The sequence below is a fragment of the Cherax quadricarinatus genome, chromosome 45 (assembly GCF_038502225.1).
Source record: "Cherax quadricarinatus isolate ZL_2023a chromosome 45, ASM3850222v1, whole genome shotgun sequence".
Classification (NCBI taxonomy): Eukaryota; Metazoa; Arthropoda; class Malacostraca; order Decapoda; family Parastacidae; genus Cherax; species Cherax quadricarinatus.
Genome location: NC_091336.1, coordinates 12162388 through 12186832, shown reverse-complemented (window position 1 = coordinate 12186832; position 24445 = coordinate 12162388).

The following is a 24445-nucleotide window of genomic DNA, read 5'->3' as shown; positions in this document are numbered from 1 at the left end:
AATTCATGTATATAAAAGACATAATGTTTCAGGTAATAAACTATTATATCCCAAGAATTGCAAAGTATAATTACCCCCCTGGAGTACCAACCTAACAGGGAAACAAAGAATAAAGCAATAAAAAATCTGATATCGTACATAAGGCCCATAATACACATGCAGAACCGTACTACTATTAGCATTCAAAAACCTTCCTGGCCCCTGAACACGTCAGAAAGCCCCCCCCCCCTCAACCCCTGACCCCATACCAACTATATTATACTCAATTCCACTCTCACAATCTACACCTTCCGTCTTAATTCAAAACCCCAGTCCCTGATATCCGCATGTCCTCCGTCCACCCCCCCCCCACCATACCCCCCCTCATGTTTAGTAAGTAAGTAAGTTTATTCAGGTATACACAAATACAGTTACATAGAATTATCATACATAGCAGCATATGTGTAGAAAACCTAGGATAACCCAAAAAAGTCAGACAGAGTGACTTATTTCCATTGGGGTCCTTTAACGTTTGCACACCCACATACACCACTACCACTCACTCTCTTTACCACATTCGAACCTCAAACAACTCCAAAATCAAACAAAAAAGACTGTCCCCGGGAACTCAACCCATCCCAGTGCTACCCTGCTCCCAACCCTACCAACACACCTACCGTCAGATTGTGATAACCCAAGGGAAAACTATTTTCCCACACCCTCCCATATAAAAGCCTATTCCTGCAAACTATGCGGTACACATGCACCGCAAGTGTCCAAACCCTACAACCACTCCCCACCTCCCTCATTCCCCATGAAACACACAAAAAATCTGCCACCACATACATCACAGCCCATCGAACAGACTTGGTGACCTCTCCCACATCAAAAACCAAAGCCCTCAAAGTCGAAATGTTACCCCTTCCCCTCGGCCACTATACAAAGAACCCTCGCTAACCATATCCCGACAACCCCCAGGGTTCCACAAAAATACGCATCATGGAAAGCTGTCTTCTCCTCCCCACATAGTGGACAATTCCCCACACCCACATAACCCATCCAAAAAAGCACAGACCTCGAAGCTAAAAGTCCCAACAAAAACCTGTACACCAGCTCCCGAACCCACGGCTGTAATCTGAGCTTCTAAAGTTTCCCCAAATCCCCCTCCAGTCATACATCGGGTACGTTTCTACTCCCTGTATCACCTCCCCCTGCCTACCTGTTCTTGCAAGCCTGCTTACCCTTACCTTCCTTGCATCCTGTGTTGTCAACAAATTGCACACCATATCTTCACACACCAATAACTCCTTCCCCGTTCACCATTTCCTCACATCCTCCATGACTGCTCCCACTCTCATACCCCTCTCCCCTCCCACCCTCAGGTAACGCCTTCACACGTATCATGCAGGAGGAGCCACATGTCTATGGTGCAGTTAGTTTAATATGTTTATTATGCACCCCATACCCATCCTGTGGGCGGTAGTCAAAAGGTTACAGAGGTACATAATTGGTCCAGGGACTGGACTCCAAAGTTTTGATAGCTGAGCAAGTTACAGAGGTAATGAATTCACAATTTACAAAGGTAATGAACTCACAATTTACAAAGGTAATGAACTCCAGGTAGGTCTAGTCACAATCATGACAAGTTACAAAGGTATTTACAGATTACAGAGGTACGTAATGGGTCCAGGGACTGGGCTCCCAAAGTTGTGATGGCTGAACTAGGTACAAGGTAATGAACTCACAAGTTACAAAGGTAATGAATCCTGTAAGAATGGTTACTTACGTTTATACATGGCTACAATCATAAACAAATTATAGTGTAATGAGCAATTCACACTTCCACACCCGGTCACAACTGTAGTGAGTTATTGGTGCAAATATTGATTGTTGAGACACACACACACACACACACACACACACACACACATACAAATTCATACACACACACATACAAATTCATACACACACACACATACAAATTCATACACACACACACACACACACACACACACACACACACACAAACTCATACACACGCACACACACTCATACACACGCACACACACACACTCATACACACACACACACACTCATATACACTCATACACATACACACGCACACACAAACACACACACACACACACACACACACACACACACACACACACACACACACACACACACACACACACACACACACACACACAGGGATAACAGGGATAACAGGGAAGGCACTACAATGGATCAGGGAATACTTGTCAGGAAGACAGCAGCGAGTCATGGTACGTGGCGAGGTGTCAGAGTGGGCACCTGTGACCAGCGGGGTCCCGCAGGGGTCAGTCCTAGGACCAGTGCTGTTTCTGGTATTTGTGAACGACATGACGGAAGGAATAGACTCTGAGGTGTCCCTGTTTGCAGATGACGTGAAGTTGATGAGAAGAATTCACTCGATCGAAGACCAGGCAGAACTACAAAGGGATCTGGACAGGCTGCAGACCTGGTCCAGCAATTGGCTCCTGGAGTTCAATCCCACCAAGTGCAAAGTCATGAAGATTGGGGAAGGGCAAAGAAGGCCGCAGACGGAGTACAGTCTAGGGGGTCAGAGACTACAAACCTCACTCAAGGAAAAAGATCTTGGGGTGAGTATAACACCAGGCACATCTCCTGAAGCGCACATCAACCAAATAACTGCTGCAGCATATGGGCGCCTAGCAAACCTCAGAACAGCATTCCGACATCTTAAGGAATCATTCAGGACCCTGTACACCGTGTATGTTAGGCCCATATTGGAGTATGCGGCACCAGTTTGGAACCCACACCTAGCCAAGCACGTGAAGAAACTAGAGAAAGTGCAAAGGTTTGCAACAAGACTAGTCCCAGAGCTAAGAGGTATGTCCTACGAGGAGAGGTTAAGGGAAATCAACCTGACGACACTGGAGGACAGGAGAGATAGGGGGGACATGATAACGACATACAAAATACTGAGAGGAATTGACAAGGTGGACAAAGACAGGATGTTCCAGAGATTGGACACAGTAACAAGGGGACACAGTTGGAAGCTGAAGACACAGATGAATCACAGGGATGTTAGGAAGTATTTATTCAGCCACAGAGTAGTCAGTAAGTGGAATAGTTTGGGAAGCGATGTAGTGGAGGCAGGATCCATACATAGCTTTAATTAAGCAGAGGTATGACAAAGCTCACGGCTCAGGGAGAGTGACCTAGTAGCGATCAGTGAAGAGGCGGGGCCAGGAGCTCGGACTCGACCCCCGCAACCTCAACTAGGTGAGTACACACACACACACACACACACACACACACACACACACACACACACACACACACACACACACGGGAACAGTCTATAGTTTTAAGGTGAGGTATGATAGAGCTCATGGAGCAGGGAGAGAGAGGACCTAGTAGCAATCAGCGAAGAGGCGGGGCCAGGAGCTGCGACTCGACCCCTGCAACCACAAATAGGCGAGTACAAATAGGTGAGTACACAGGAGCTTGGACTCGACCCCTGCAATCTCAACTAGGTGAGTGCACACACATACACACACACACACACACACACAAACACACACACACACACACACACAAACACACACACACACAAACGCACACACACACACACACACACACACACACACACACACACACACACACACACACACACACACAAACACACACACACACACACACACACACACACACACACACACACACACACACACACGAATATGCACAGATAAGAAGGGAGGCTCAGAGACAATATGAAAATGACATAGCATCAAAAGTAAAGACTGACCCGAAGCTGTTGTACAGCCACATCAGGAGGAAAACAACAGTCAAGGACCAGGTAATCAGACTGAGGAAGGGTGATGGGGAATTCACAAGAAACGACCGAGAGGTATGTCAGGAGCTCAACACAAGATTTAAAGAGGTATTTACAGTGGAAACCAGTAGGACTCCAAGAAATCAGAACAGGGGGGCACTCCAGCAAGTGCTGGATGAGGTACATATAACCAAGGAGGAGGTGAAGAAGCTGCTATGCGAACTTGACACCTCAAAGGCGGTGGGACCAGACAACATCTCTCCATGGGTCCTTAAAGAGGGAGCAGAGATATTGTGTGAGCCATTAACAAAGATCTTCAACACATCATTTGAAACTGGGCAACTCCCTGAGGTATGGAAAATGGCAAATGTAGTCCCAATTTTTAAAAAGGGAGACAGACATGAGGCACTAAACTACAGACCTGTATCACTAACGTGTATAGTATGCAAGGTCATGGAGAAGATCATCAGGGGGAGAGTGGTGGGGCACCTGGAAAGAAACAAGTGTATAATTGACAACCAGCACGGTTTCAGGGAAGGAAAATCCTGTGTCACAAACCTACTAGAGTTTTATGACAAGGTGACAGAAGTAAGACAAGAGAGAGAGGGGTGGATCGACTGCGTATTTTTGGACTGCAAGAAGGCCTTCGACACAGTTCCTCACAAGAGGTTACTGCAAAAGCTAGAGGACCAGGCACACATAACAGGAAAGGCACTGCAATGGATCAGAGAATATCTGACAGGGAGGCAACAGCGAGTCATGGTGCGCGACGAGGTGTCAGAGTGGGCGCCTGTGACAAGCGGGGTTCCACAGGGGTCAGTCCTAGGACCTGTGCTGTTCTTGGTATACGTGAACGACATAACGGAAGGGATAGACTCAGAAGTGTCCTTGTTTGCAGATGATGTGAGGTGGCCCGGTGGCCTGGTGGCTAAAGCTCCCGCTTCACACACGGAGGGCCCGGGTTCGATTCCCGGCGGGTGGAAACATTTCGACACGTTTCCTTACACCTGTTGTCCTGTTCACCTAGCAGCAAATAGGTACCTGGGTGTTAATCGACTGGTGTGGGTCGCATCCTGGGAGACAAGATTAAGGACCCCAATGGAAATAAGTTAGACAGTCCTCGATGACGCACTGACTTTCTTGGGTTATCCTGGGTGGCTAACCCTCCGGGGTTAAAAATCCGAACGAAATCTTATCTTATCTTATCTTAATCGAATCGGACGAGGATCAGGCAGGACTACAAAGAGACCTGGACAGGCTACAAGCCTGGTCCAGCAACTGGCTCCTTGAATTTAACCCTGCCAAATGCAAAGTCATGAAGATTGGGGAAGGGCAAAGAAGACCGCAGACACAATATAGTTTAGATGGCCAAAGACTGCAAACCTCACTCAAGGAAAAAGATCTGGGGGTGAGTATAACACCGAGCATATCTCCTGAGGCGCACATCAATCAGATAACTGCTGCAGCATACGGGCGCCTGGCAAACCTACGGATAGCGTTCCGATACCTCAGCAAGGATTCGTTTAAGACTCTGTATACCATCTACGTCAGGCCCATACTGGAGTACGCAGCACCAGTTTGGAATCCACACCTACTCAAGCACGTCAAGAAATTAGAGAAAGTGCAAAGGTTTGCAACAAGACTAGTCCCAGAGCTACGGGGATTGTCCTATGAAGAAAGGTTGAGGGAAATCGGCCTGACGACACTGGAGGCCAGGAGGGTCAGGGGAGACATGATAACGACATATAAAATACTGCGCGGAATAGACGAGGTGGACAAAGACGGGATGTTCCAGAGATGGGACACAGACACAAGAGGTCACAATTGGAAGCTGAAGACTCAGATGAATCAAAGGGATGTTAGGAAGTATTTCTTCAGTCATAGAGTAGTCAGGCCATGGAATAACCTAGATAGTGATGTGGTGGAGGCACGAACCATACATAGTTTTAAGGCGAGGTATGATAGAGCTCATGGGGCAGGGAGAGAGAGGACCTAGTAGCAATCAGCGAAGAGGCGGGGCCAGGAGCTGTGAATCGACCCCTGCAACCACAAATAGGTGAGTACAAATAGGTGAGTACACACACACACACACACACACACACACACACACACAAACACACACACACACACACACACACACACACACACACACACACACACACACACACACACACACAAGCACACACACACGCACACACACACACACACACACACACACACACACACACACACACACACGTGGTAATGCTTTATTCACAGGGAGCAAAGTCAGGGTATTTTTCCAGAATGGTCTGTAATATACCACTTTGACAAATCTTGAACATTTCTGAGTGAGTTATCTTTGAATTCATTAATTTTATCGCACTCTAGTACATAATGACGCAGGGTGTGACGCCCTCCGGTACATAATGACGCATGGTGTGACGCACTCCAGTACATAATGACGCAGGGTGTGACGCACTCCAATACATGATGACACAGGGTGTGACAATAGTCCATTTGGCAAAGTTTACATTTCGTTTGGTCTACATCTGGTGATGGTGATTTAACCTGCCAAAGATACCAAAGATACTTGTAACCCAGCCGGAGCCGGGCGGTAGTGACATCCAAGAGTCTGCTTATTTTGGTGGATGCACTTTAGACATGTGGTTCCTCCTGCATGATGGAATGATGATAGATGGACTGACTGGTGTCAGTCTCCCTGAGTCTTAAGTCAATAAAATTCAGTTGAAGTTCTTTTCGTATTATTGTTCTCAAACTGCTTACTGACAAGTCAAGCAATGGACCACGAAAGAGATTTGAAATGCTTAACAATTTGCAAACAGGCGAAATTATTTACAAACATTGACTCGACGTTCACAGCAGGATTGCAAACCTGCGAACTCTGCAGGTTCGAGTCCTGCTGTGGACGTAGAGACAATGTTTGTATATATATAAAATAGGGAGGTACCACCTTTGGAACTGTCGTGGGGACCCTCATCCTCAGAGAAAAGAATAAACTTGCTTCAGGGAAAACTCAAGGTTTTCCCTGAAGCTGTTTGAGAATTTTCTCCTACCACCCCCTATATTTGATATATATTTTATTTAAAGATAAAATACATTGACGAAACATTCTCAAAAATACATGGGCAAGTTATTTATCGACTTTTTGAAGTCATTTGGCGTCAGGATAATATCAGATAGGTGTGTGTTTACCAAATTCTGTGTCTCTCATAAAAAATTAATTTAGGACTTCAACTCTCAGTCTCGTTAGCGGCTCGCTAAAAACCGAGTCATAATGGGACTTGAGTAGCTCACTCATTTCCTGTTATCTGTGTAGGACCCATCCCGTTTAAGTAGGTGAACCGAATACTGGATGTTGTTCTCGACTTTGATTTAGCATAAGAAAAGAAATAATTTGGGTTTCTTTCAATTCATTTATGGCTTTAGTGTGTGTGTGTATATATATATATATATATATATATATATATATATATATATATATATATATATATATATATATATATATATATATATATATATATATATATATATATATCTTGGCTTAAATAGCAACGCTCATCTTGCCATATAGGACAAGTGAAAATTTGTGTATGCAATAATTTCGCCAAAATCAATCTGAACCTAACGAAAAAAATATATTTCACTGTGTTTGTTTAGTATTAATTTACTGTAAACAAATCTAAAATATATTTAGTTGGGTTAGGCTAAAATAAATTGTTCTTTTTATAATAAGGTTAGGTGAGTTTTCTAAGTTTCTTTTGGTGCAAAATTAAAAATTTTTACATTAACATTAATGAAAAAAATATATCTTTAAACGTATAAGAGAAAATTTTGGAAAGGATGAGTTCTTGCTAATTGACCAGTTTTACATATTCGGCACGACATATATATATATATATATATATATATATATATATATATATATATATATATATATATATATATATATATATATATATATATATATATATATATATATATATATATTTGCGGTAGGGCGACAGCTGATCAACTCCGACTTCATGGTCTCGTGTGTCACACATCAGAAGGAAAGTATGCCAGACATGAGGTCAATGACATCATAAAGAGATGCCTCGCCACAGCCCATTGCCCAGCTCAATGGGAACTCCAAGTACAGAGGTCCGACTGAAGTCAAAAGCGCCCTGATGGAGCCACTATGCTACCCTGGAAAGATGGAAAACAGATTGCCTGGGACTACACCTGTGCCGCCACGTTGGCAGACACCTACTTGCCATACTCCATAGCTGAAGGAGGTGGAGCTGCCAGCTACAGGGAGACCCAGAAAATCCGCAAATATAAAGACCTTCCCCCTTGCTATAACTTCATCCCAATAGGGTTGGAGACCCTTGGAGCATGGGGCAAGTGTGCTCTAAAGTTCTTCAAAGAGCTGGGTGAAAAGCTCATCATAGAAAATAAGGACCACAGGACGACCAGCTTCCTCTTTCAGAGATTCAGTGTCACAATCCAGAGAGGAAATACCTGCAGCATTCTGGGCACGCAGCTCACCGCCGGGGAGCTGGACGAAGTATTCGAGATGTAGCTCTGAGTTATTTTACTTTCTATTGTATTTTTGAGAATGTTTTGTCAATGTATTTTGTCTTTAAATAAAATATATATCAAATATAGGGGATGGTAGGAGAAAATTTTCAAACAGCTTCAGGGAGAACTTTGAGTTTTCCCTGAAACAAGTTTATTCTTTTCTCTGAGGATGAGGATCCCCAGGACAGTTCTAGAGGTGGTACCTTCCTATCTATCTATATATATATATATATATATATATATATATATATATATATATATATATATATATATATATATATATATATATATATATATATAAGTAGTAGTCGATTTTTCCACTGGGGGGTGTATCCGGTTTAGGGGCCTTCCACTGGGCGGTGTATCCGGTTTAGGGCCTTCCACTGGGCGGTGTATCCGGTCTAGGACCTTCCACTGGGCGGTGTATCCGGTCTAGGACCAGCGGCTGGAGGGTCACCTTTTCACACCTAGGTGTTACTTCCGGTTTTGACCATGACCTCGCCCTCGAGACTACCTCACCCCTGACCCCCCAACCAATACCCCGCCCACGACCCCCCCCCTTCGCGACCCCCCCTTCGCGCCGCGCGCCCTGCCCGCCCGCCCGCGCGCCCGCCCGCGCGCCCGCCCGCGCGCCCCGCCCCGCCCGAGCGCCCGCCCGCGCCCTTCGCGACCCCCGCCCGCGCCTTCTGCTGCGCCTTCTGCAGCGTCATCCGGATCGCCCCTGCGCCTCGAATTTTTTTCCGATTTTTTTCGAATTTTTTTTGAATTTCATTTTCTTGTGCTCTCCACTTCCTCGGATCCCCCTCCCACTTTCACCCCCCAACCCCAAAAATTTCTCGACAATACCATGACTCCATCTCCTCAGATCAAATTTTTAAGGTTCCCCCTCCCACTTCCACCCCCCAATCCCAAAAATTTCTCAATATTACCAAGTTTTTGGATTCCCCCCTATGGGGGTTTCGAAAGTCTCCATCTCCTCGGATCAAATTTTTGGATTACCCCTCCCACTTTCACCCACCCCCCCACCTCAAATTTTTCTCGATAATACCAAGACTCCATCTCCTCAGATCAAATTTTTTGGATCCCCCTATGGGGGGTTTCGAAAGTCTCCATCTCCTTGGATCAAGGGTTTTGAATTTCTCCAATTCCTTGGATCAAATTTTTGGGTACCCCTCCTTTCACCCCAAATTTTCTCGACAATACCATGACTCCATCTCCTCGGATCAAGTTTTTTGGATCCCCCCTATGGGGTTTTCGAAATTCTCCATCTCCTCGGATCAAATTTTCTCGACAATACCATGACTCCATCTCCTCGGATCAAGTTTGTTTTGGATCCCCCCTATGGGGTTTTCGAAATTCTCCTTGGATCAAGTTTTTTTGGATTCCCCCCTATGGGGTTTTCGAAATTCTCCAATTCCTCGGATCAAGTTTTTGGAATCCCCCCTCTGGGTATAAGCATTCAAAATACTCCTCCTATGGGGGCATGCTTACTACAGGTCTAATGAAGGGTGTTTACTCGGCGGTCAGTGACGTCACGTGTTGACCCAGCACACATGTTGAATCTTGTCTACCCTTTTAGTTAATAAGGGGACATAGTAGTGACGTCACGCGCACACAGGCTGAATCTTGTCGATCCTTTTAGTTCATTCAAGTTAATAAGGGGACACAATACATCAGAAAGGCACATTTTTTCGTTAATACCCACATTTTCTTTACAACACAAGTATAGACATTTTTTTAACTATTTCATCTCAGGTCACTCCCCACGAAGTAACCTCCTCCCCACCCTCCCAAACCCTCACACTCCAACCAACACCTCACAATTTTCACTCATAACCCCCAATTTTTCTTGTTTTAACCCTTTTAGTTCATTAAAGTTAATAAGGGGCCACAGTGCATCAGAAAGTCACCACATCGCTTACATCCACTTTCGTTAAATTCACTACTCACAATTTTACATATTACGAAGTTAAATACGCACTTTTACTTTGAACATCTTCAAAACACTCATAAATCATTTGAATACTCACAAAAAAATACCTTTATACATTTCCAAACAACACTGAAATACTCCAAAACATCATTCGAACACCCCCAAATCACCTCTGAATACTCCCAGAACACCTTCATAAGTACTCTTGCACATCATTTGAACACCTTCATAAGTACTCTCATAATCATTTGTACACCTTCAAAAAACACCTTTGAATACTCACATAAACACCCTTGAACACCTTCAAAACACCTTTGAATAACCTCAAAACACCTTTGAATACTCACATAAACACCCTTGAACACCTTCAAAACACCTTTGAATAACCTCAAAACACCTTTGAACACCTTCAAAACACCCTTGAACACCTTCAAAACACCCTTGAACACCTTCAAAAAACATCATTTGAACACCTTCATAAGTACTCTCATAATCATTTGTACACCTTCAAAAAACACCTTTGAATACTCACATAAACACCCTTGAACACCTTCAAAACACCTTTGAATAACCTCAAAACACCTTTGAACACCTTCAAAACACCCTTGAACACCCTTGATCACCTTCAAAAAAAACAACATTTGAACACACTCAAAACACCTTTGAACACCTTTGAACACCTTTGAACATTTCCAAACAACACTGAAACACTTCCAAAAACACCATTTGAGTACTCCCAATTACACCACTGAATACTACTAAAACACCGCTGAATTCAATCAAAACACCCTTCAACACCTTCAAAACACCTTTGAACACCTTTGAACATTTCCAAAAACACTATTTGAGTACTCCCAATTACACCACTGATTACTACTAAAACACCGCTGAATTCAATCAAAACACCCTTCAACACCTTCAAACACCCTTGAACACCTTCAAAACACTCTTGAACACCTTCAAAAACACCTTTGAACATTTCCAAAACACTATTTGAGTACTCCCAATTACACCACTGATTACTACTAAAACACCGCTGAATTCAATCAAAACACCCTTCAACACCTTCAAACACCTTTGAACACCTTCAAAACACTCTTGAACACCTTCAAAAACACCTTTGAACATTTCCAATCAACACTGAAACACTTCCAAAAAAACACAATTTGAGTACTCCCAATTACACCACTGAATACTACTAAAACACCGCTGAATTCAATCAAAACACCCTTCAACACCTTCAAAACACCTTTGAACACCTTCAAAACACTCTCATAATCATTTGAACACACTCAAAACACCTTTGAATAACCTCAAAACACCTTTGAACACCTTCAAAACACCCTTGAACACCCTTGATCACCTTCAAAAAAAACAACATTTGAACACACTCAAAACACCTTTGAACACTTCCAAAAAACACAATTTGAGTACTCCCAATTACACCACTGAATACTACTAAAACACCGCTGAATTCAATCAAAACACCCTTCAACACCTTCAAAACACCTTTGAACACCTTTGAACATTTCCAAAACACTATTTGAGTACTCCCAATTACACCACTGATTACTACTAAAACACCGCTGAATTCAATCAAAACACCCTTCAACACCTTCAAACACCCTTGAACACACTCAAAACACCCTTCAACACCTTCAAAACACCTTTGAATAACCTCAAAACACCTTTGAACACATTCAAAACACTCTCATAATCATTTGAACACACTCAAAACACCTTTGAATAACCTCAAAACACCTTTGAACACCTTCAAAACACCCTTGAACACCCTTGATCACCTTCAAAAAAACAACATTTGAACACACTCAAAACACCTTTGAACACCTTTGAACATTTCCAAACAACACTGAAACACTTCCAAAAACACCATTTGAGTACTCCCAAATACACCACTGAATACTAAAACTTCCTTCCTTATTCATTCCGTATATCTCCTAGAGCTGTTTTAACCCCGACGGACCCATCACGACGTAGGAGCCAGAGTGTAGTAGGTGGTGTTGGAGTGGTGATGGTTCCTCTGGCTCCTACGTCGTGATGGGTCCGTCGGGGTTAAAACAGCTCTAGGAGATATACGGAATGAATAAGGAAGGAAGTTTTAGGGGTGATGTGTATGTCTTAGTTGGAGGTGAATGTCTTAGATTTGGTGTGTATGTCTCATGTCTTAAATTTGCAATTGAAATGTATAATATGTGGGTGTCTGTGTATTATTTTTTTTTTGTGATAGTGATATGTTATAGTGCTCATGTTATGTTATAGATGTTGGTGGAAGTGTTGTGGTATTTTTGTGTATGTCTTATTTTTGTGCGAATGTTTAAAAAATAAGTGTTTTCAGTGATCATAGTAGTTTTGAGATGCATGATCTTAGATTTTTTGGTGATCTTGGTGATTAGTGTTGATAGATGACGGTAAACATGATATGGAATTGGTGATCGTGATTTTTGTGTGAATAATTATAAAAATGTGTGTTTTCTGTGATCTTGGTGTTGGGGATCATAAAATCTGGTAATCGTCTTGGATATAGTGTTCTTAGATAATGTAGGGTACAACAGGTTGAAACAAGGGGGGTTAGGTGTGATGTTACCAACCACCAAGTAACACAATGGGAGTGTGACGTCACTGGAGGTGAGCTCGTCGGTCCTGTGAGGTGAGACATCGTGTGTTGGTGGTAGTGAGGTGAGTGCGCTTAGATATTGTCAAATATGATTTTTTTTTTTTTTTTTTGTGTGTGTGTGTGTGAAATGTTTATAAAAATGATTGTTTTCTGTGATATTAGTGATTTTGAGGTAAGTGAACATGGGTGATTGTAGTTGGTGATTGTCTTATATTATGTGTGTGTACAAGATATGTTTTCAGTTGATGGTGATCATGTACTAAGTGTTTGCGTATTAGGTTTGTGTTCATGCTTTTTTTTTTCATGCGCCAAATGGGGAGGGAGTTCTTGGTTATAGTGATTTGAGGGGATTTCTATAAAAAGGATGTTAGATGGTGATGTTAAACTTAGTTTCTGGTGATTTTGACGGTGATTGGTAGTATTCAGTGGTGATTTGGTAGTAATCAGTAGTGTTTTTTGGGAGTATTCGGAGGTGTTTGATGGTGTTTTTTTTGAAGGTGTTCAAATGATGTGCAGAGCATTTTTTGAAGAAGATCAGTGGTGTTCAGAGTTGGTTCAAAGTTAGTCAGTGTGTTAGATATGGTAATGTCTCATGTCATAAGTGTATGAGTTAGTTTTTTTTGTGCTAATGTTGTAAAGTCTGGAGAATGAGGGAGGAGTTTGGGGGGATGAGATGTAATTTAATGAAATGTGTAAGTGTAGATAAATTAGAGCTGTCAAATCTTATTTGGGAGTAATCAAAATGATATTTTGGAAGTGCTTCAGTGTTGTTTGGAAATGTTCAAAAGTGTTTATGTGAGTACTCAAATGCTTTATGAGAGTGTTCGAAGTAATCTTGGGGTTGTTCTGTAGTGAGATGATAAAGGTTGTGGATGAGAGATATTGAGAAAAGGGGGGTCTCAAATGATGTATGAGAGTGTTTTGAAGGTGTTCAAAGTAAAGTGAGTAGGTTAGGATAAGTTAGGTTAGGTTATTTTAGGTTAGGTTAGGTTAGGTTAGGATAAGTTAGGTTAGGTTAGGATAAGTTAGGTTAGGTTAGATTAGATTAGGATAAGTTAGGTTAGGTTCGTTATTTTAGGTTAGGTTAGGTTAGGATAGGTTAGGTTAGGATAAGTTAGGTTAGGTTAGCTTAGGATAAGTTAGGTTAGGTTAGGTTAGGTTAGGTTAGGATAGGTTAGGTTAGGTTAGGACAGGTTAGGATAGGTTAGGTTAGGTTAGGTTAGGTTCGGTAGGTTAGGTAAGGTTAGGTTAGGTTAAGTTAGGTAGTATTCGAGGTGTTTGATGGAGTTAGGTTAGGTTAGGATAGGTTAGGTTAGGTTAGGATAGAGGTGTTTGATGGAGTTAGGTTGGGTTAGGTTAGGTTAGGTTAGGTTAGGATAGAGGTGATTGATGGAGTTAGGTTAGGTTCGGTTAGGTGAGGGTTAGGTTAGGTTAGGAATTAGGATAGGTTAGGTTAGGTTAGGTTAGGATAGACAGTTGGTCTGGAAAGAGATGATTTTCTACCTTGGATGTTACCCGCATTTCATGGCGTCTGTCTGTCCTGAGTTGACGCAGGTGTTCATGATTATCTTAAATCTACCTTGGGTGTGAACCGCATTTACCCAGTGGTGTTGGGGGGGAAGGGGTGACCCACAATGAGTCTCTCAGAGCGAGGAAAGTGTTTCTATTCGGAAATCGAGTAAATATTTCTACCATTGAGTGTGTTTACCAACAAGAAAATAATGTTCGATTTTACGATAAAGTTTTCAAAACTAATTTGGAAATATCCAAAAAAATGGAGTCGTTACAAAGTAATTCTGGAGTACTCTAATGTATTTTGGAAGTGTTCCAATATATTTTAGGTTAGGTTAGGATAGGTTCGGCTAGGTTAGGTTAGGTTAGGTTAAGATAGGTTAGGTTAGGTTAGGGTAGGTTAGGTTAGGTTAGGTTAAGTTAGGTTAGGCTAGGTTAGGTTAGGTTAGGTTGGGTTAGGTTAAGTTAGGTTAGGTTAGGCTAGGTTAGGTTAGGTTAGGCTAGGTTAGGTTAGGTTAGGGTAGGTTCGGTTAGGTTAGGTTAGGTTAGGTTAAGTTAGGTTAGGTTAGGCTAGGTTAGGTTAGGTTAGGATAAGTTAGGTAAGGTTAGGTTAGGTTAGGTTAGGCTAGGTTAGGATAAGTTAGGTTAGGTTAGGTTAGGTTAGGTTAGGTTAGGTTAGGATAAGTTAGGTTAGGTTAGGCTAGGTTAGGGATGTGTGTGTGTGTGTGTCTGTGTGTGTGTGTGTGGGATGTGGGATGTGGGTGTTGTGGGATGTGGGTGTTGTTGTCGAACTAGAGATACCGAAAAGACGTTATAAGTGGGTTGTTTTTGTGACTTTTTCTGATGTAGTGTGTCCCCTTATTAACTTTAATGAACTAAAAGGGTTAAAACGAGAAAAAAATGGGAGGTGTGGGTGTTGTGACTTTCTGATGAAATTAGATAAAACGAGAAAAAATTGTGGGTGTTGTGGGTTGTGGGTGATGTGGGATGTGGGTGTTGATCTTAGTTTATGGTGATTTTGGTGGTGTTTTGAGTGTATTCAGTGGTGTTTTAGTATTCAGTGGTGTATTTGGGAGTACTCAAATGGTGTTTTTGGAAGTGTTTCAGTGTTGTTTGGAAATGTTCAAAGGTGTTCAAAGGTGTTTTGAGTGTGTTCAAATGTTGTTTTTTTGAAGGTGATCAAGGGTGTTCAAGGGTGTTTTGAAGGTGTTCAAAGGTGTTTTGAGGTTATTCAAAGGTGTTTTGAGTGTGTTCAAATGATTATGAGAGTGTTTTGAATGTGTTCAAAGGTGTTTTGAGGTTATTCAAAGGTGTTTTGAAGGTGTTGAAGGGTGTTTTGAGTGTGTTCAAGGGTGTTTGAAGGTGTTGAAGGGTGTTTTGATTGAATTCAGCGGTGTTTTAGTAGTAATCAGTGGTGTAATTGGGAGTACTCAAATAGTGTTTTGGAAATGTTCAAAGGTGTTCAAAGGTGTTTTGAAGGTGTTGAAGGGTGTTTTGATTGAATTCAGCGGTGTTTTAGTAGTATTCAGTGGTGTAATTGGGAGTACTCAAATTGTGTTTTTTGGAAGTGTTCAAAGGTGTTTTGAGTGTGTTCAAATGTTGTTTTTTTTTGAAGGTGATCAAGGGTGTTCAAGGGTGTTTTGAAGGTGTTCAAAGGTGTTTTGAGGTTATTCAAAGGTGTTTTGAGTGTGTTCAAATGATTATGAGAGTGTTTTGAAGGTGTTCAAAGGTGTTTTGAAGGTGTTCAAAGGTGTTTTGAAGGTGTTGAAGGGTGTTTTGATTGAATTCAGCGGTGTTTTAGTAGTATTCAGTGGTGTAATTGGGAGTACTCAAATTGTGTTTTTTTGGAAGTGTTTCAGTGTTGATTGGAAATGTTCAAAGGTGTTTTTGAAGGTGTTCAAGAGTGTTTTGAAGGTGTTCAAGGGTGTTTGAAGGTGTTGAAGGGTGTTTTGATTGAATTCAGCGGTGTTTTAGTAGTAATCAGTGGTGTAATTGGGAGTACTCAAATAGTGTTTTGGAAATGTTCAAAGGTGTTTTTGAAGGTGTTCAAGAGTGTTTTGAAGGTGTTCAAGGGTGTTTGAAGGTGTTGAAGGGTGTTTTGATTGAATTCAGCGGTGTTTTAGTAGTAATCAGTGGTGTAATTGGGAGTACTCAAATAGTGTTTTTGGAAATGTTCAAAGGTGTTCAAAGGTGTTTTGAAGGTGTTGAAGGGTGTTTTGATTGAATTCAGCGGTGTTTTAGTAGTATTCAGTGGTGTAATTGGGAGTACTCAAATGGTGTTTTTGGAAGTGTTTCAGTGTTGTTTGGAAATGTTCAAAGGTGTTCAAAGGTGTTCAAAGGTGTTTTGAGTGTGTTCAAATGTTGTTTTTTTTGAAGGTGATCAAGGGTGTTCAAGGGTGTTTTGAAGGTGTTCAAAGGTGTTTTGAGGTTATTCAAAGGTGTTTTGAAGGTGTTCAAGGGTGTTTATGTGAGTATTCAAAGGTGTTTTTTGAAGGTGTACAAATGATTATGAGAGTACTTATGAAGGTGTTCAAATGATGTTTTTTGAAGGTGTTCAAGGGTGTTTTGAAGGTGTTCAAGGGTGTTTTGAAGGTGTTCAAAGGTGTTTTGAGGTTATTCAAAGGTGTTTTGAAGGTGTTCAAGGGTGTTTATGTGAGTATTCAAAGGTGTTTTGAGGTTATTCAAAGGTGTTTTGAAGGTGTTCAAGGGTGTTTATGTGAGTATTCAAAGGTGTTTTTTGAAGGTGTACAAATGATTATGAGAGTACTTATGAAGGTGTTCAAATGATGTGCAAGAGTACTTATGAAGGTGTTCTGGGAGTATTCAGAGGTGATTTGGGGGTGTTCGAATGATGTTTTGGAGTATTTCAGTGTTGTTTGGAAATGTATAAAGGTATTTTTTTGTGAGTATTCAAATGATTTATGAGTGTTTTGAAGATGTTCAAAGTAAAAGTGCGTATTTAACTTCGTAATATGTAAAATTGTGAGTAGTGAATTTAACGAAAGTGGATGTAAGCGATGTGGTGACTTTCTGATGCACTGTGGTCCCTTATTAACTTTAATGAACTAAAAGGGTTAAAACGAGAAAAATTGGGGGTTATGAGTGAAAATTGTGAGGTGTTGGTTGGAGTGTGAGGGTTTGGGAGGGTGGGGAGGAGGTTACTTCGTGGGGAGTGACCTGAGATGAAATAGTTAAAAAAATGTCTATACTTGTGTTGTAAAGAAAATGTGGGTATTAACGAAAAAATGTGCCTTTCTGATGTATTGTGTCCCCTTATTAACTTGAATGAACTAAAAGGATCGACAAGATTCAGCCTGTGTGCGCGTGACGTCACTACTATGTCCCCTTATTAACTAAAAGGGTAGACAAGATTCAACATGTGTGCTGGGTCAACACGTGACGTCACTGACCGCCGAGTAAACACCCTTCATTAGACCTGTAGTAAGCATGCCCCCATAGGAGGAGTATTTTGAATGCTTATACCCAGAGGGGGGATTCCAAAAACTTGATCCGAGGAATTGGAGAATTTCGAAAACCCCATAGGGGGGAATCCAAAAAAACTTGATCCAAGGAGAATTTCGAAAACCCCATAGGGGGGATCCAAAAAAAACTTGATCCGAGGAGATGGAGTCATGGTATTGTCGAGAAAATTTGATCCGAGGAGATGGAGAATTTCGAAAACCCCATAGGGGGGATCCAAAAAACTTGATCCGAGGAGATGGAGTCATGGTATTGTCGAGAAAATTTGGGGTGAAAGGAGGGGTACCCAAAAATTTGATCCAAGGAATTGGAGAAATTCAAAACCCTTGATCCAAGGAGATGGAGACTTTCGAAACCCCCCATAGGGGGATCCAAAAAATTTGATCCAAGGAGATGGAGTCTTGGTATTATCGAGAAAAATTTGAGGTGGGGGGTGGATGAAAGTGGGAGGGGTAATCCAAAAATTTGATCCGAGGAGATGGAGACTTTCGAAACCCCCATAGGGGGGAATCCAAAAACTTGGTAATATTGAGAAATTTTTGGGATTGGGGGGTGGAAGTGGGAGGGGGAACCTTAAAAATTTGATCTGAGGAGATGGAGTCATGGTATTGTCGAGAAATTTTTGGGGTTGGGGGTGAAAGTGGGAGGGGGATCCGAGGAAGTGGAGAGCACAAGAAAATGAAATTCAAAAAAAATTCGAAAAAAATCGGAAAAAAATTCGAGGCGCTGGGGCGATCCGGATGACGCTGCAGAAGGCGCAGCAGAAGGCGCGGGCGGGGGTCGCGAAGGGCGCGGGCGGGCGCGCGGGCGGGGCGGGGCGCGCGGGCGGGCACGCGGGCGGGCGCGCGGGCGGGCGGGCAGGGCGCGCGGCGCGAAGGGGGGGTCGCGAAGGGGGGGGGGTCGTGGGCGGGGTATTGGTTGGGGGGTCAAGGGTGAGGTAGTCTCGAGGGCGAGGTCATGGTCAAAACCGGAAGTAACACCTAGCTGTGAAAAGGTGACCCTCCAGCCGCTGGTCCTAGACCGGATACACCGCCCAGTGGAAGGTCCTAGACCGGATACACCGCCCAGTGGAAGGCCCTAAACCGGATACACCGCCCAGTGGAAGGCCCCTAAACCGGATACACCCCCCAGTGGAAAAATCGACTACTTATATATATATATATATATATATATATATATATATATATATATATATATATATATATATATATATATATATATATTTACCTGGAGTTTACCTGGAGAGAGTTCCGGGGGTCAACGCCCCCGCGGCCCGGTCTGTGACCAGGCCTCCTGGTGGATCAGAACCTGATCAACCAGGCTGTTGCTGCTGGCTGCATGCAAACCAACGTACGAGCCACAGCCCGGCTGATCAGGAACTGACTTTAGGTGCTTGTCCAGTGCCAGCTTGAAGACTGCCAGGGGTCTGTTGGTAATCCCCCTTATGTGTGCTGGGAGGCAGTTGAACAGTCTCGGGCCCCTGACACTTATTGTATGGTCTCTTAACGTGCTAGTGACACCCCTGCTTTTCATTGGGGGGATGGTGCATCGTCTGCCAAGTCTTTTGCTTTCGTAGTGAGTGATTTTCGTGTGCAAGTTCGGTACTAGTCCCTCTAGGATTTTCCAGATGTATATAATCATGTATCTCTCCCTCCTGCGTTCCAGGGAATACAGGTTTAGGAACCTCAAGCGCTCCCAGTAATTGAGGTGTTCTATCTCCGTTATGTGCGCCGTGAAAGTTCTCTGTACATTTTCTAGGTCGGCAATTTCACCTGCCTTGAAAGGTGCTGTTAGTGTGCAGCAATATTCCAGCCTAGATAGAACAAGTGACCTGAAGAGTGTCATCATGGGCTTGGCCTCCCTAGTTTTGAAGGTTCTCATTATCCATCCTGTCATTTTTCTAGCAGATGCGATTGATACAATGTTATGGTCCTTGAAGGTGAGATCCTCCGACATGATCACTCCCAGGTCTTTGACGTTGGTGTTTCGCTCTATTTTGTGGCCAGAATTTGTTTTGTACTCTGATGAAGATTTAATTTCCTCATGTTTACCATATCTGAGTAATTGAAATTTCTCATCGTTGAACTTCATATTGTTTTCTGCAGCCCACTGAAAGATTTGGTTGATGTCCGCCTGGAGCCTTGCAGTGTCTGCAATGGAAGACACTGTCATGCAGATTCGGGTGTCATCTGCAAAGGAAGACACGGTGCTGTGGCTGACATCTTTGTCTATGTCGGATATGAGGATGAGGAACAAGATGGGAGCGAGTACTGTGCCTTGTGGAACAGAGCTTTTCACCGTAGCTGCCTCGGACTTTACTCTGTTGACGACTACTCTCTGTGTTCTGTTAGTGAGGAAATTATAGATCCATCGACCGACTTTTCCTGTTATTCCTTTACCACGCATTTTGTGCGCTATTACGCCATGGTCACACTTGTCGAAGGCTTTTGCAAAGTCTGTATATATTACATCTGCATTCTTTTTGTCTTCTAGTGCATTTAGGACCTTGTCGTAGTGATCCAATAGTTGAGACAGACAGGAGCGACCTGTTCTAAACCCATGTTGCCCTGGGTTGTGTAACTGATGGGTTTCTAGATGGGTGGTGATCTTGCTTCTTAGGACCCTTTCAAAGATTTTTATGATATGGGATGTTAGTGCTATTGGTCTGTAGTTCTTTGCTTTACTGCCCCCTTTGTGCAGTGGGGCTATGTCTGTTCTTTTTAGTAACTGTGGCACGACTCCCGTGTCCATGCTCCCTCTCCATAGGATGGAAAAGGCTCGTGATAGGGGCTTCTTGCAGTTCTTGATAAACACAGAGTTCCATGAGTCTGGCCCTGGGGCAGAGTGCATGGGCATGTCATTTATCGCCTGTTCGAAGTCATTTGGCGTCAGGATAACATCGGATAGGCTTGTGTTAATCAAATTTTGTGGCTCTCTCATAAAAAATTAATTTTGATCTTCGACTCTCAGTCTGGTTAGCGGCTTGCTAAAAACTGAGTCATATTGGGACTTGAGTAGCTCACTCATTTCCTTGCTGTCATCTGTGTAGGACCCATCTTGTTTAAGTAGGGGCCCAATACTGGACGTTGTTCTCGATTTTGATTTGGCATAGGAGAAGAAATACTTTGGGTTTCTTTCGATTTCATTTATGGCTTTTAGTTCTTCCCGCGATTCCTGACTCCTAAAGGATTCTTTTAGCTTAAGTTCGATGCTTGCTATTTCTCTGACTAGTGTCTCCCTACGCATTTCAGATACATTGACCTCTTTTAGCCGCTCTGTTATTCTTTTCCGTCGCCTGTAAAGGGAGCGCCTGTCTCTTTCTATTTTACATCTACTCCTCCTTTTTCTTAGAGGAATAAGCCTTGTGCATACATCGAGTGCCACCGAGTTAATCTGTTCTAGGCATAAGTTGGGGTCCGTGTTGCTTAGTATATCTTCCCAGCTTATATCGGTTAGGACTTGGTTTACTTGGTCCCACTTTATGTTTTTGTTATTGAAGTTGAATTTGGTGAATGCTCCCTCGTGACTAGTCTCATTATGTCGGTCTGGGGCTCCACCCATACATGTCTGAACCTCAATTATGTTGTGATCTGAGTATATTGTTTTTGATATGGTGACATTTCTTATCAGATCATCATTGTTAGTGAAGATGAGGTCTAGTGTATTCTCCAGTCTAGTAGGCTCTATTATTTGCTGGTTTAAATTGAATTTTGTGCAGAGATTTAAAAGCTCGTGTGAGTGTGAGTTTTCATCAGAGCTGCCTCCTGGTGTTATTACTGCAACAATATTATTTGCTATATTCCTCCATTTTAGGTGCCTTAAGTTGAAATCCCCCAGGAGCAAGATGTTGGGTGCAGGAGCTGGAAGATTTTCCAGACAGTGGTCAATTTTTAACAGCTGTTCCTGAAATTGTTGGGATGTTGCATCCGGAGGCTTGTAGACTACCACAATGACTAGGTTTTGGTTCTCGACCTTTACTGCTAAAACTTCCACTACATCATTTGAGGCATTAAGCAGTTCTGTGCAAACAAGTGACTCTGCAATGTACAGGCCAACCCCCCCCCCCTTTTACCTGTTCACTCTGTCACATCTGTATAGGTTCTAACCTGGGAACCGTATTTCGTTGTCCAAGTGATCCTTTATGTGGGTCTCAGTGAAAGCCGCGAACATTGCCTTTGCCTCTGCAAGCAGACCACGGATGAAAGGTATTTTGTTGTTTGTTGCTGGCTTTAGACCCTGTATACTTGCAAAGAAGAATGTTATCGGACTGGTGGTATTGTTGGTACTGGGGGGGATTTTTTTTCCGGCATTAATATCTGTATCTGTTGGTTTGGAGTGGAGGCCATTGACTGTGGTTCCACTCCAGGAATGACTGGATTTGGTGTACGATTTCTGCCATTTCCTGCCAGTTTTTTTTCCTTCCTGGCACTAAAAAACCTCTCCCTCTTGAGTGGCTGTGGCTACCCAGGTTTTCCCATGGCCTGGATGTTTTGTATCTTTTTGTCCCCTTTAGATGGTATGCCTGGCAATTTAAGTTATAGCACAGTCTTTCCTGTACTGAAGAGGTACACAGTTCAGGGTGAAAAAGCTTACAGGAAGGGAGTTTGCATTTTCCTGTTGTCATATGGGCATGGCATTTTCTAGGGTGGTCATAGTTGCACGTCCCATCTGTTTTTCCAGATTTCCCATGCCAGCAGATACCAAGTGCATAGTATGTGCACAGGCTTGGTTTCCGTTTGTCTTGGGTTTCTGTGACTGTATTCCCTGTTGGTGCATGTTTCCCTGTCTTACTTCTATCCTCCCTAGCACCAACAATGGAGCTCCCACCAGTTGTTTTTGGTAATATATCCTCACTATTGCAAGTGGAGTCCTCTTGTTTGCTATTTCCTGCGGTATTTCTAGTTTGCAATATTGGTTTTATCTTATCTTTGACTACACTTGTTTCCCTACTATGGCTCCTGTCCCCTATGAGGTCATTTATATGTATTCCTTCCTGCATATAATTCCCGACTACCTGGACAAAATCTCCAGTTTCACCATTACTGTCTCCCAGGACAGCACCTCCCACTTCACCATTACTGTCTCCCAGGACAGCACTATCAGCCCCACATTTACTGACTACCAGGACTTCATCTCCAGCCTTACAGTTTCTGACTACATGGCCAGTATCAAGGGCAGTACCATTCAGCCCAGACTTTTTATGTTCCCATCTGTTGTAGAAAGCTTCCAGGTTTTCTATGAAAGCAGCTTTGATGTTATCCTCTTTTAATACCCTTGTGATTTTAGTCCACAGATTTATCTCATTTGGGCATACCCAAAAACACTTCCCTGTTTTAACACTGCTTGTAGCTAGTTCTTGGATATCTGCACAAGGGGCGTGACACCAATTTCCACAAAAATGACAATTTATCCATGTGGAAGCCTGTTTGTTTGACTGACCGCAGACTACACACAGCTTCATAATGATTTGAATGGTTGATTTACTGCAATTCTACTAGCAACCTCTTGAATATTCTATTAATAACCTCCTTAAATGAAGCTCTAGCTATTTGTATTTCTGTTTCTAACTGTTTTTGTATATTGGACAGCTTACCGTCACGTTCCTGATTTATATTTAATGTTTGTGTTTATAAGGGCGCCTACAACCCCATCCGTTTACAGTCTGCTTTATTGTCCAACGAAACCGTTTGAAACCAGTCAAGGGTTCGGACTAATCAAGGGTTCGGACCAGTCAATCTGATCTGATCAGTGGGTCACTTATTTAAAACATACTGGTCGGTGATTTGAGCTAACACATGAAGGATCTACTGGAAGTTATCTACCCGAGTAATATGTGATTTGATTGATACAAAAGTATAACTTGCGTGTTGAAGAAACCGGTGACTGCTGGCAACTCCTACAATGACGAACGGTCGACCTCAACCCTTGTTTATCAATCGCTGTATCTAGCTTTTCTATTTTTTTTCCGTCTCCACCACAATAAATGCTATATTATCACTATAGTTGACTGGTGGAAATTTTGGAGGAAGGACGCTTTTTCTGTAGTAATAATTGCTTCTCGTTGTGTATTTTGCGAGCGCTGGTAACTACAGGTTATATGAAATTCACAGTATACGTCTGGTATTTCAAGAAAAAAGAAACTAATGAAAGTCACTCCACTCCACTAAGTACCATTATAATACTGGTTAGTTGCTACTACAACACTGTATTCTGCTATACACTGGTATCACTAGATTATATGCGAGTACACTAGCAAGCCAGGAAGATTATTAAAACAGCTGACCTGTGGTAAGTTTCTGGCGACTTCTGGCACCTGCCTCTATAGGCTTATCACTTCATTTACAAATTCACCTGTTTTCAAATGACACTTTAGCCTTTATCATCAATATACTAGGGAGCCACTGTAGTATACACTATACACTATGTATACTCAATGTTATCAGGGAGACTTTCTTTCCTCTGAGATAAGTGAACTATAGATATGTAGATATAAATCCATATG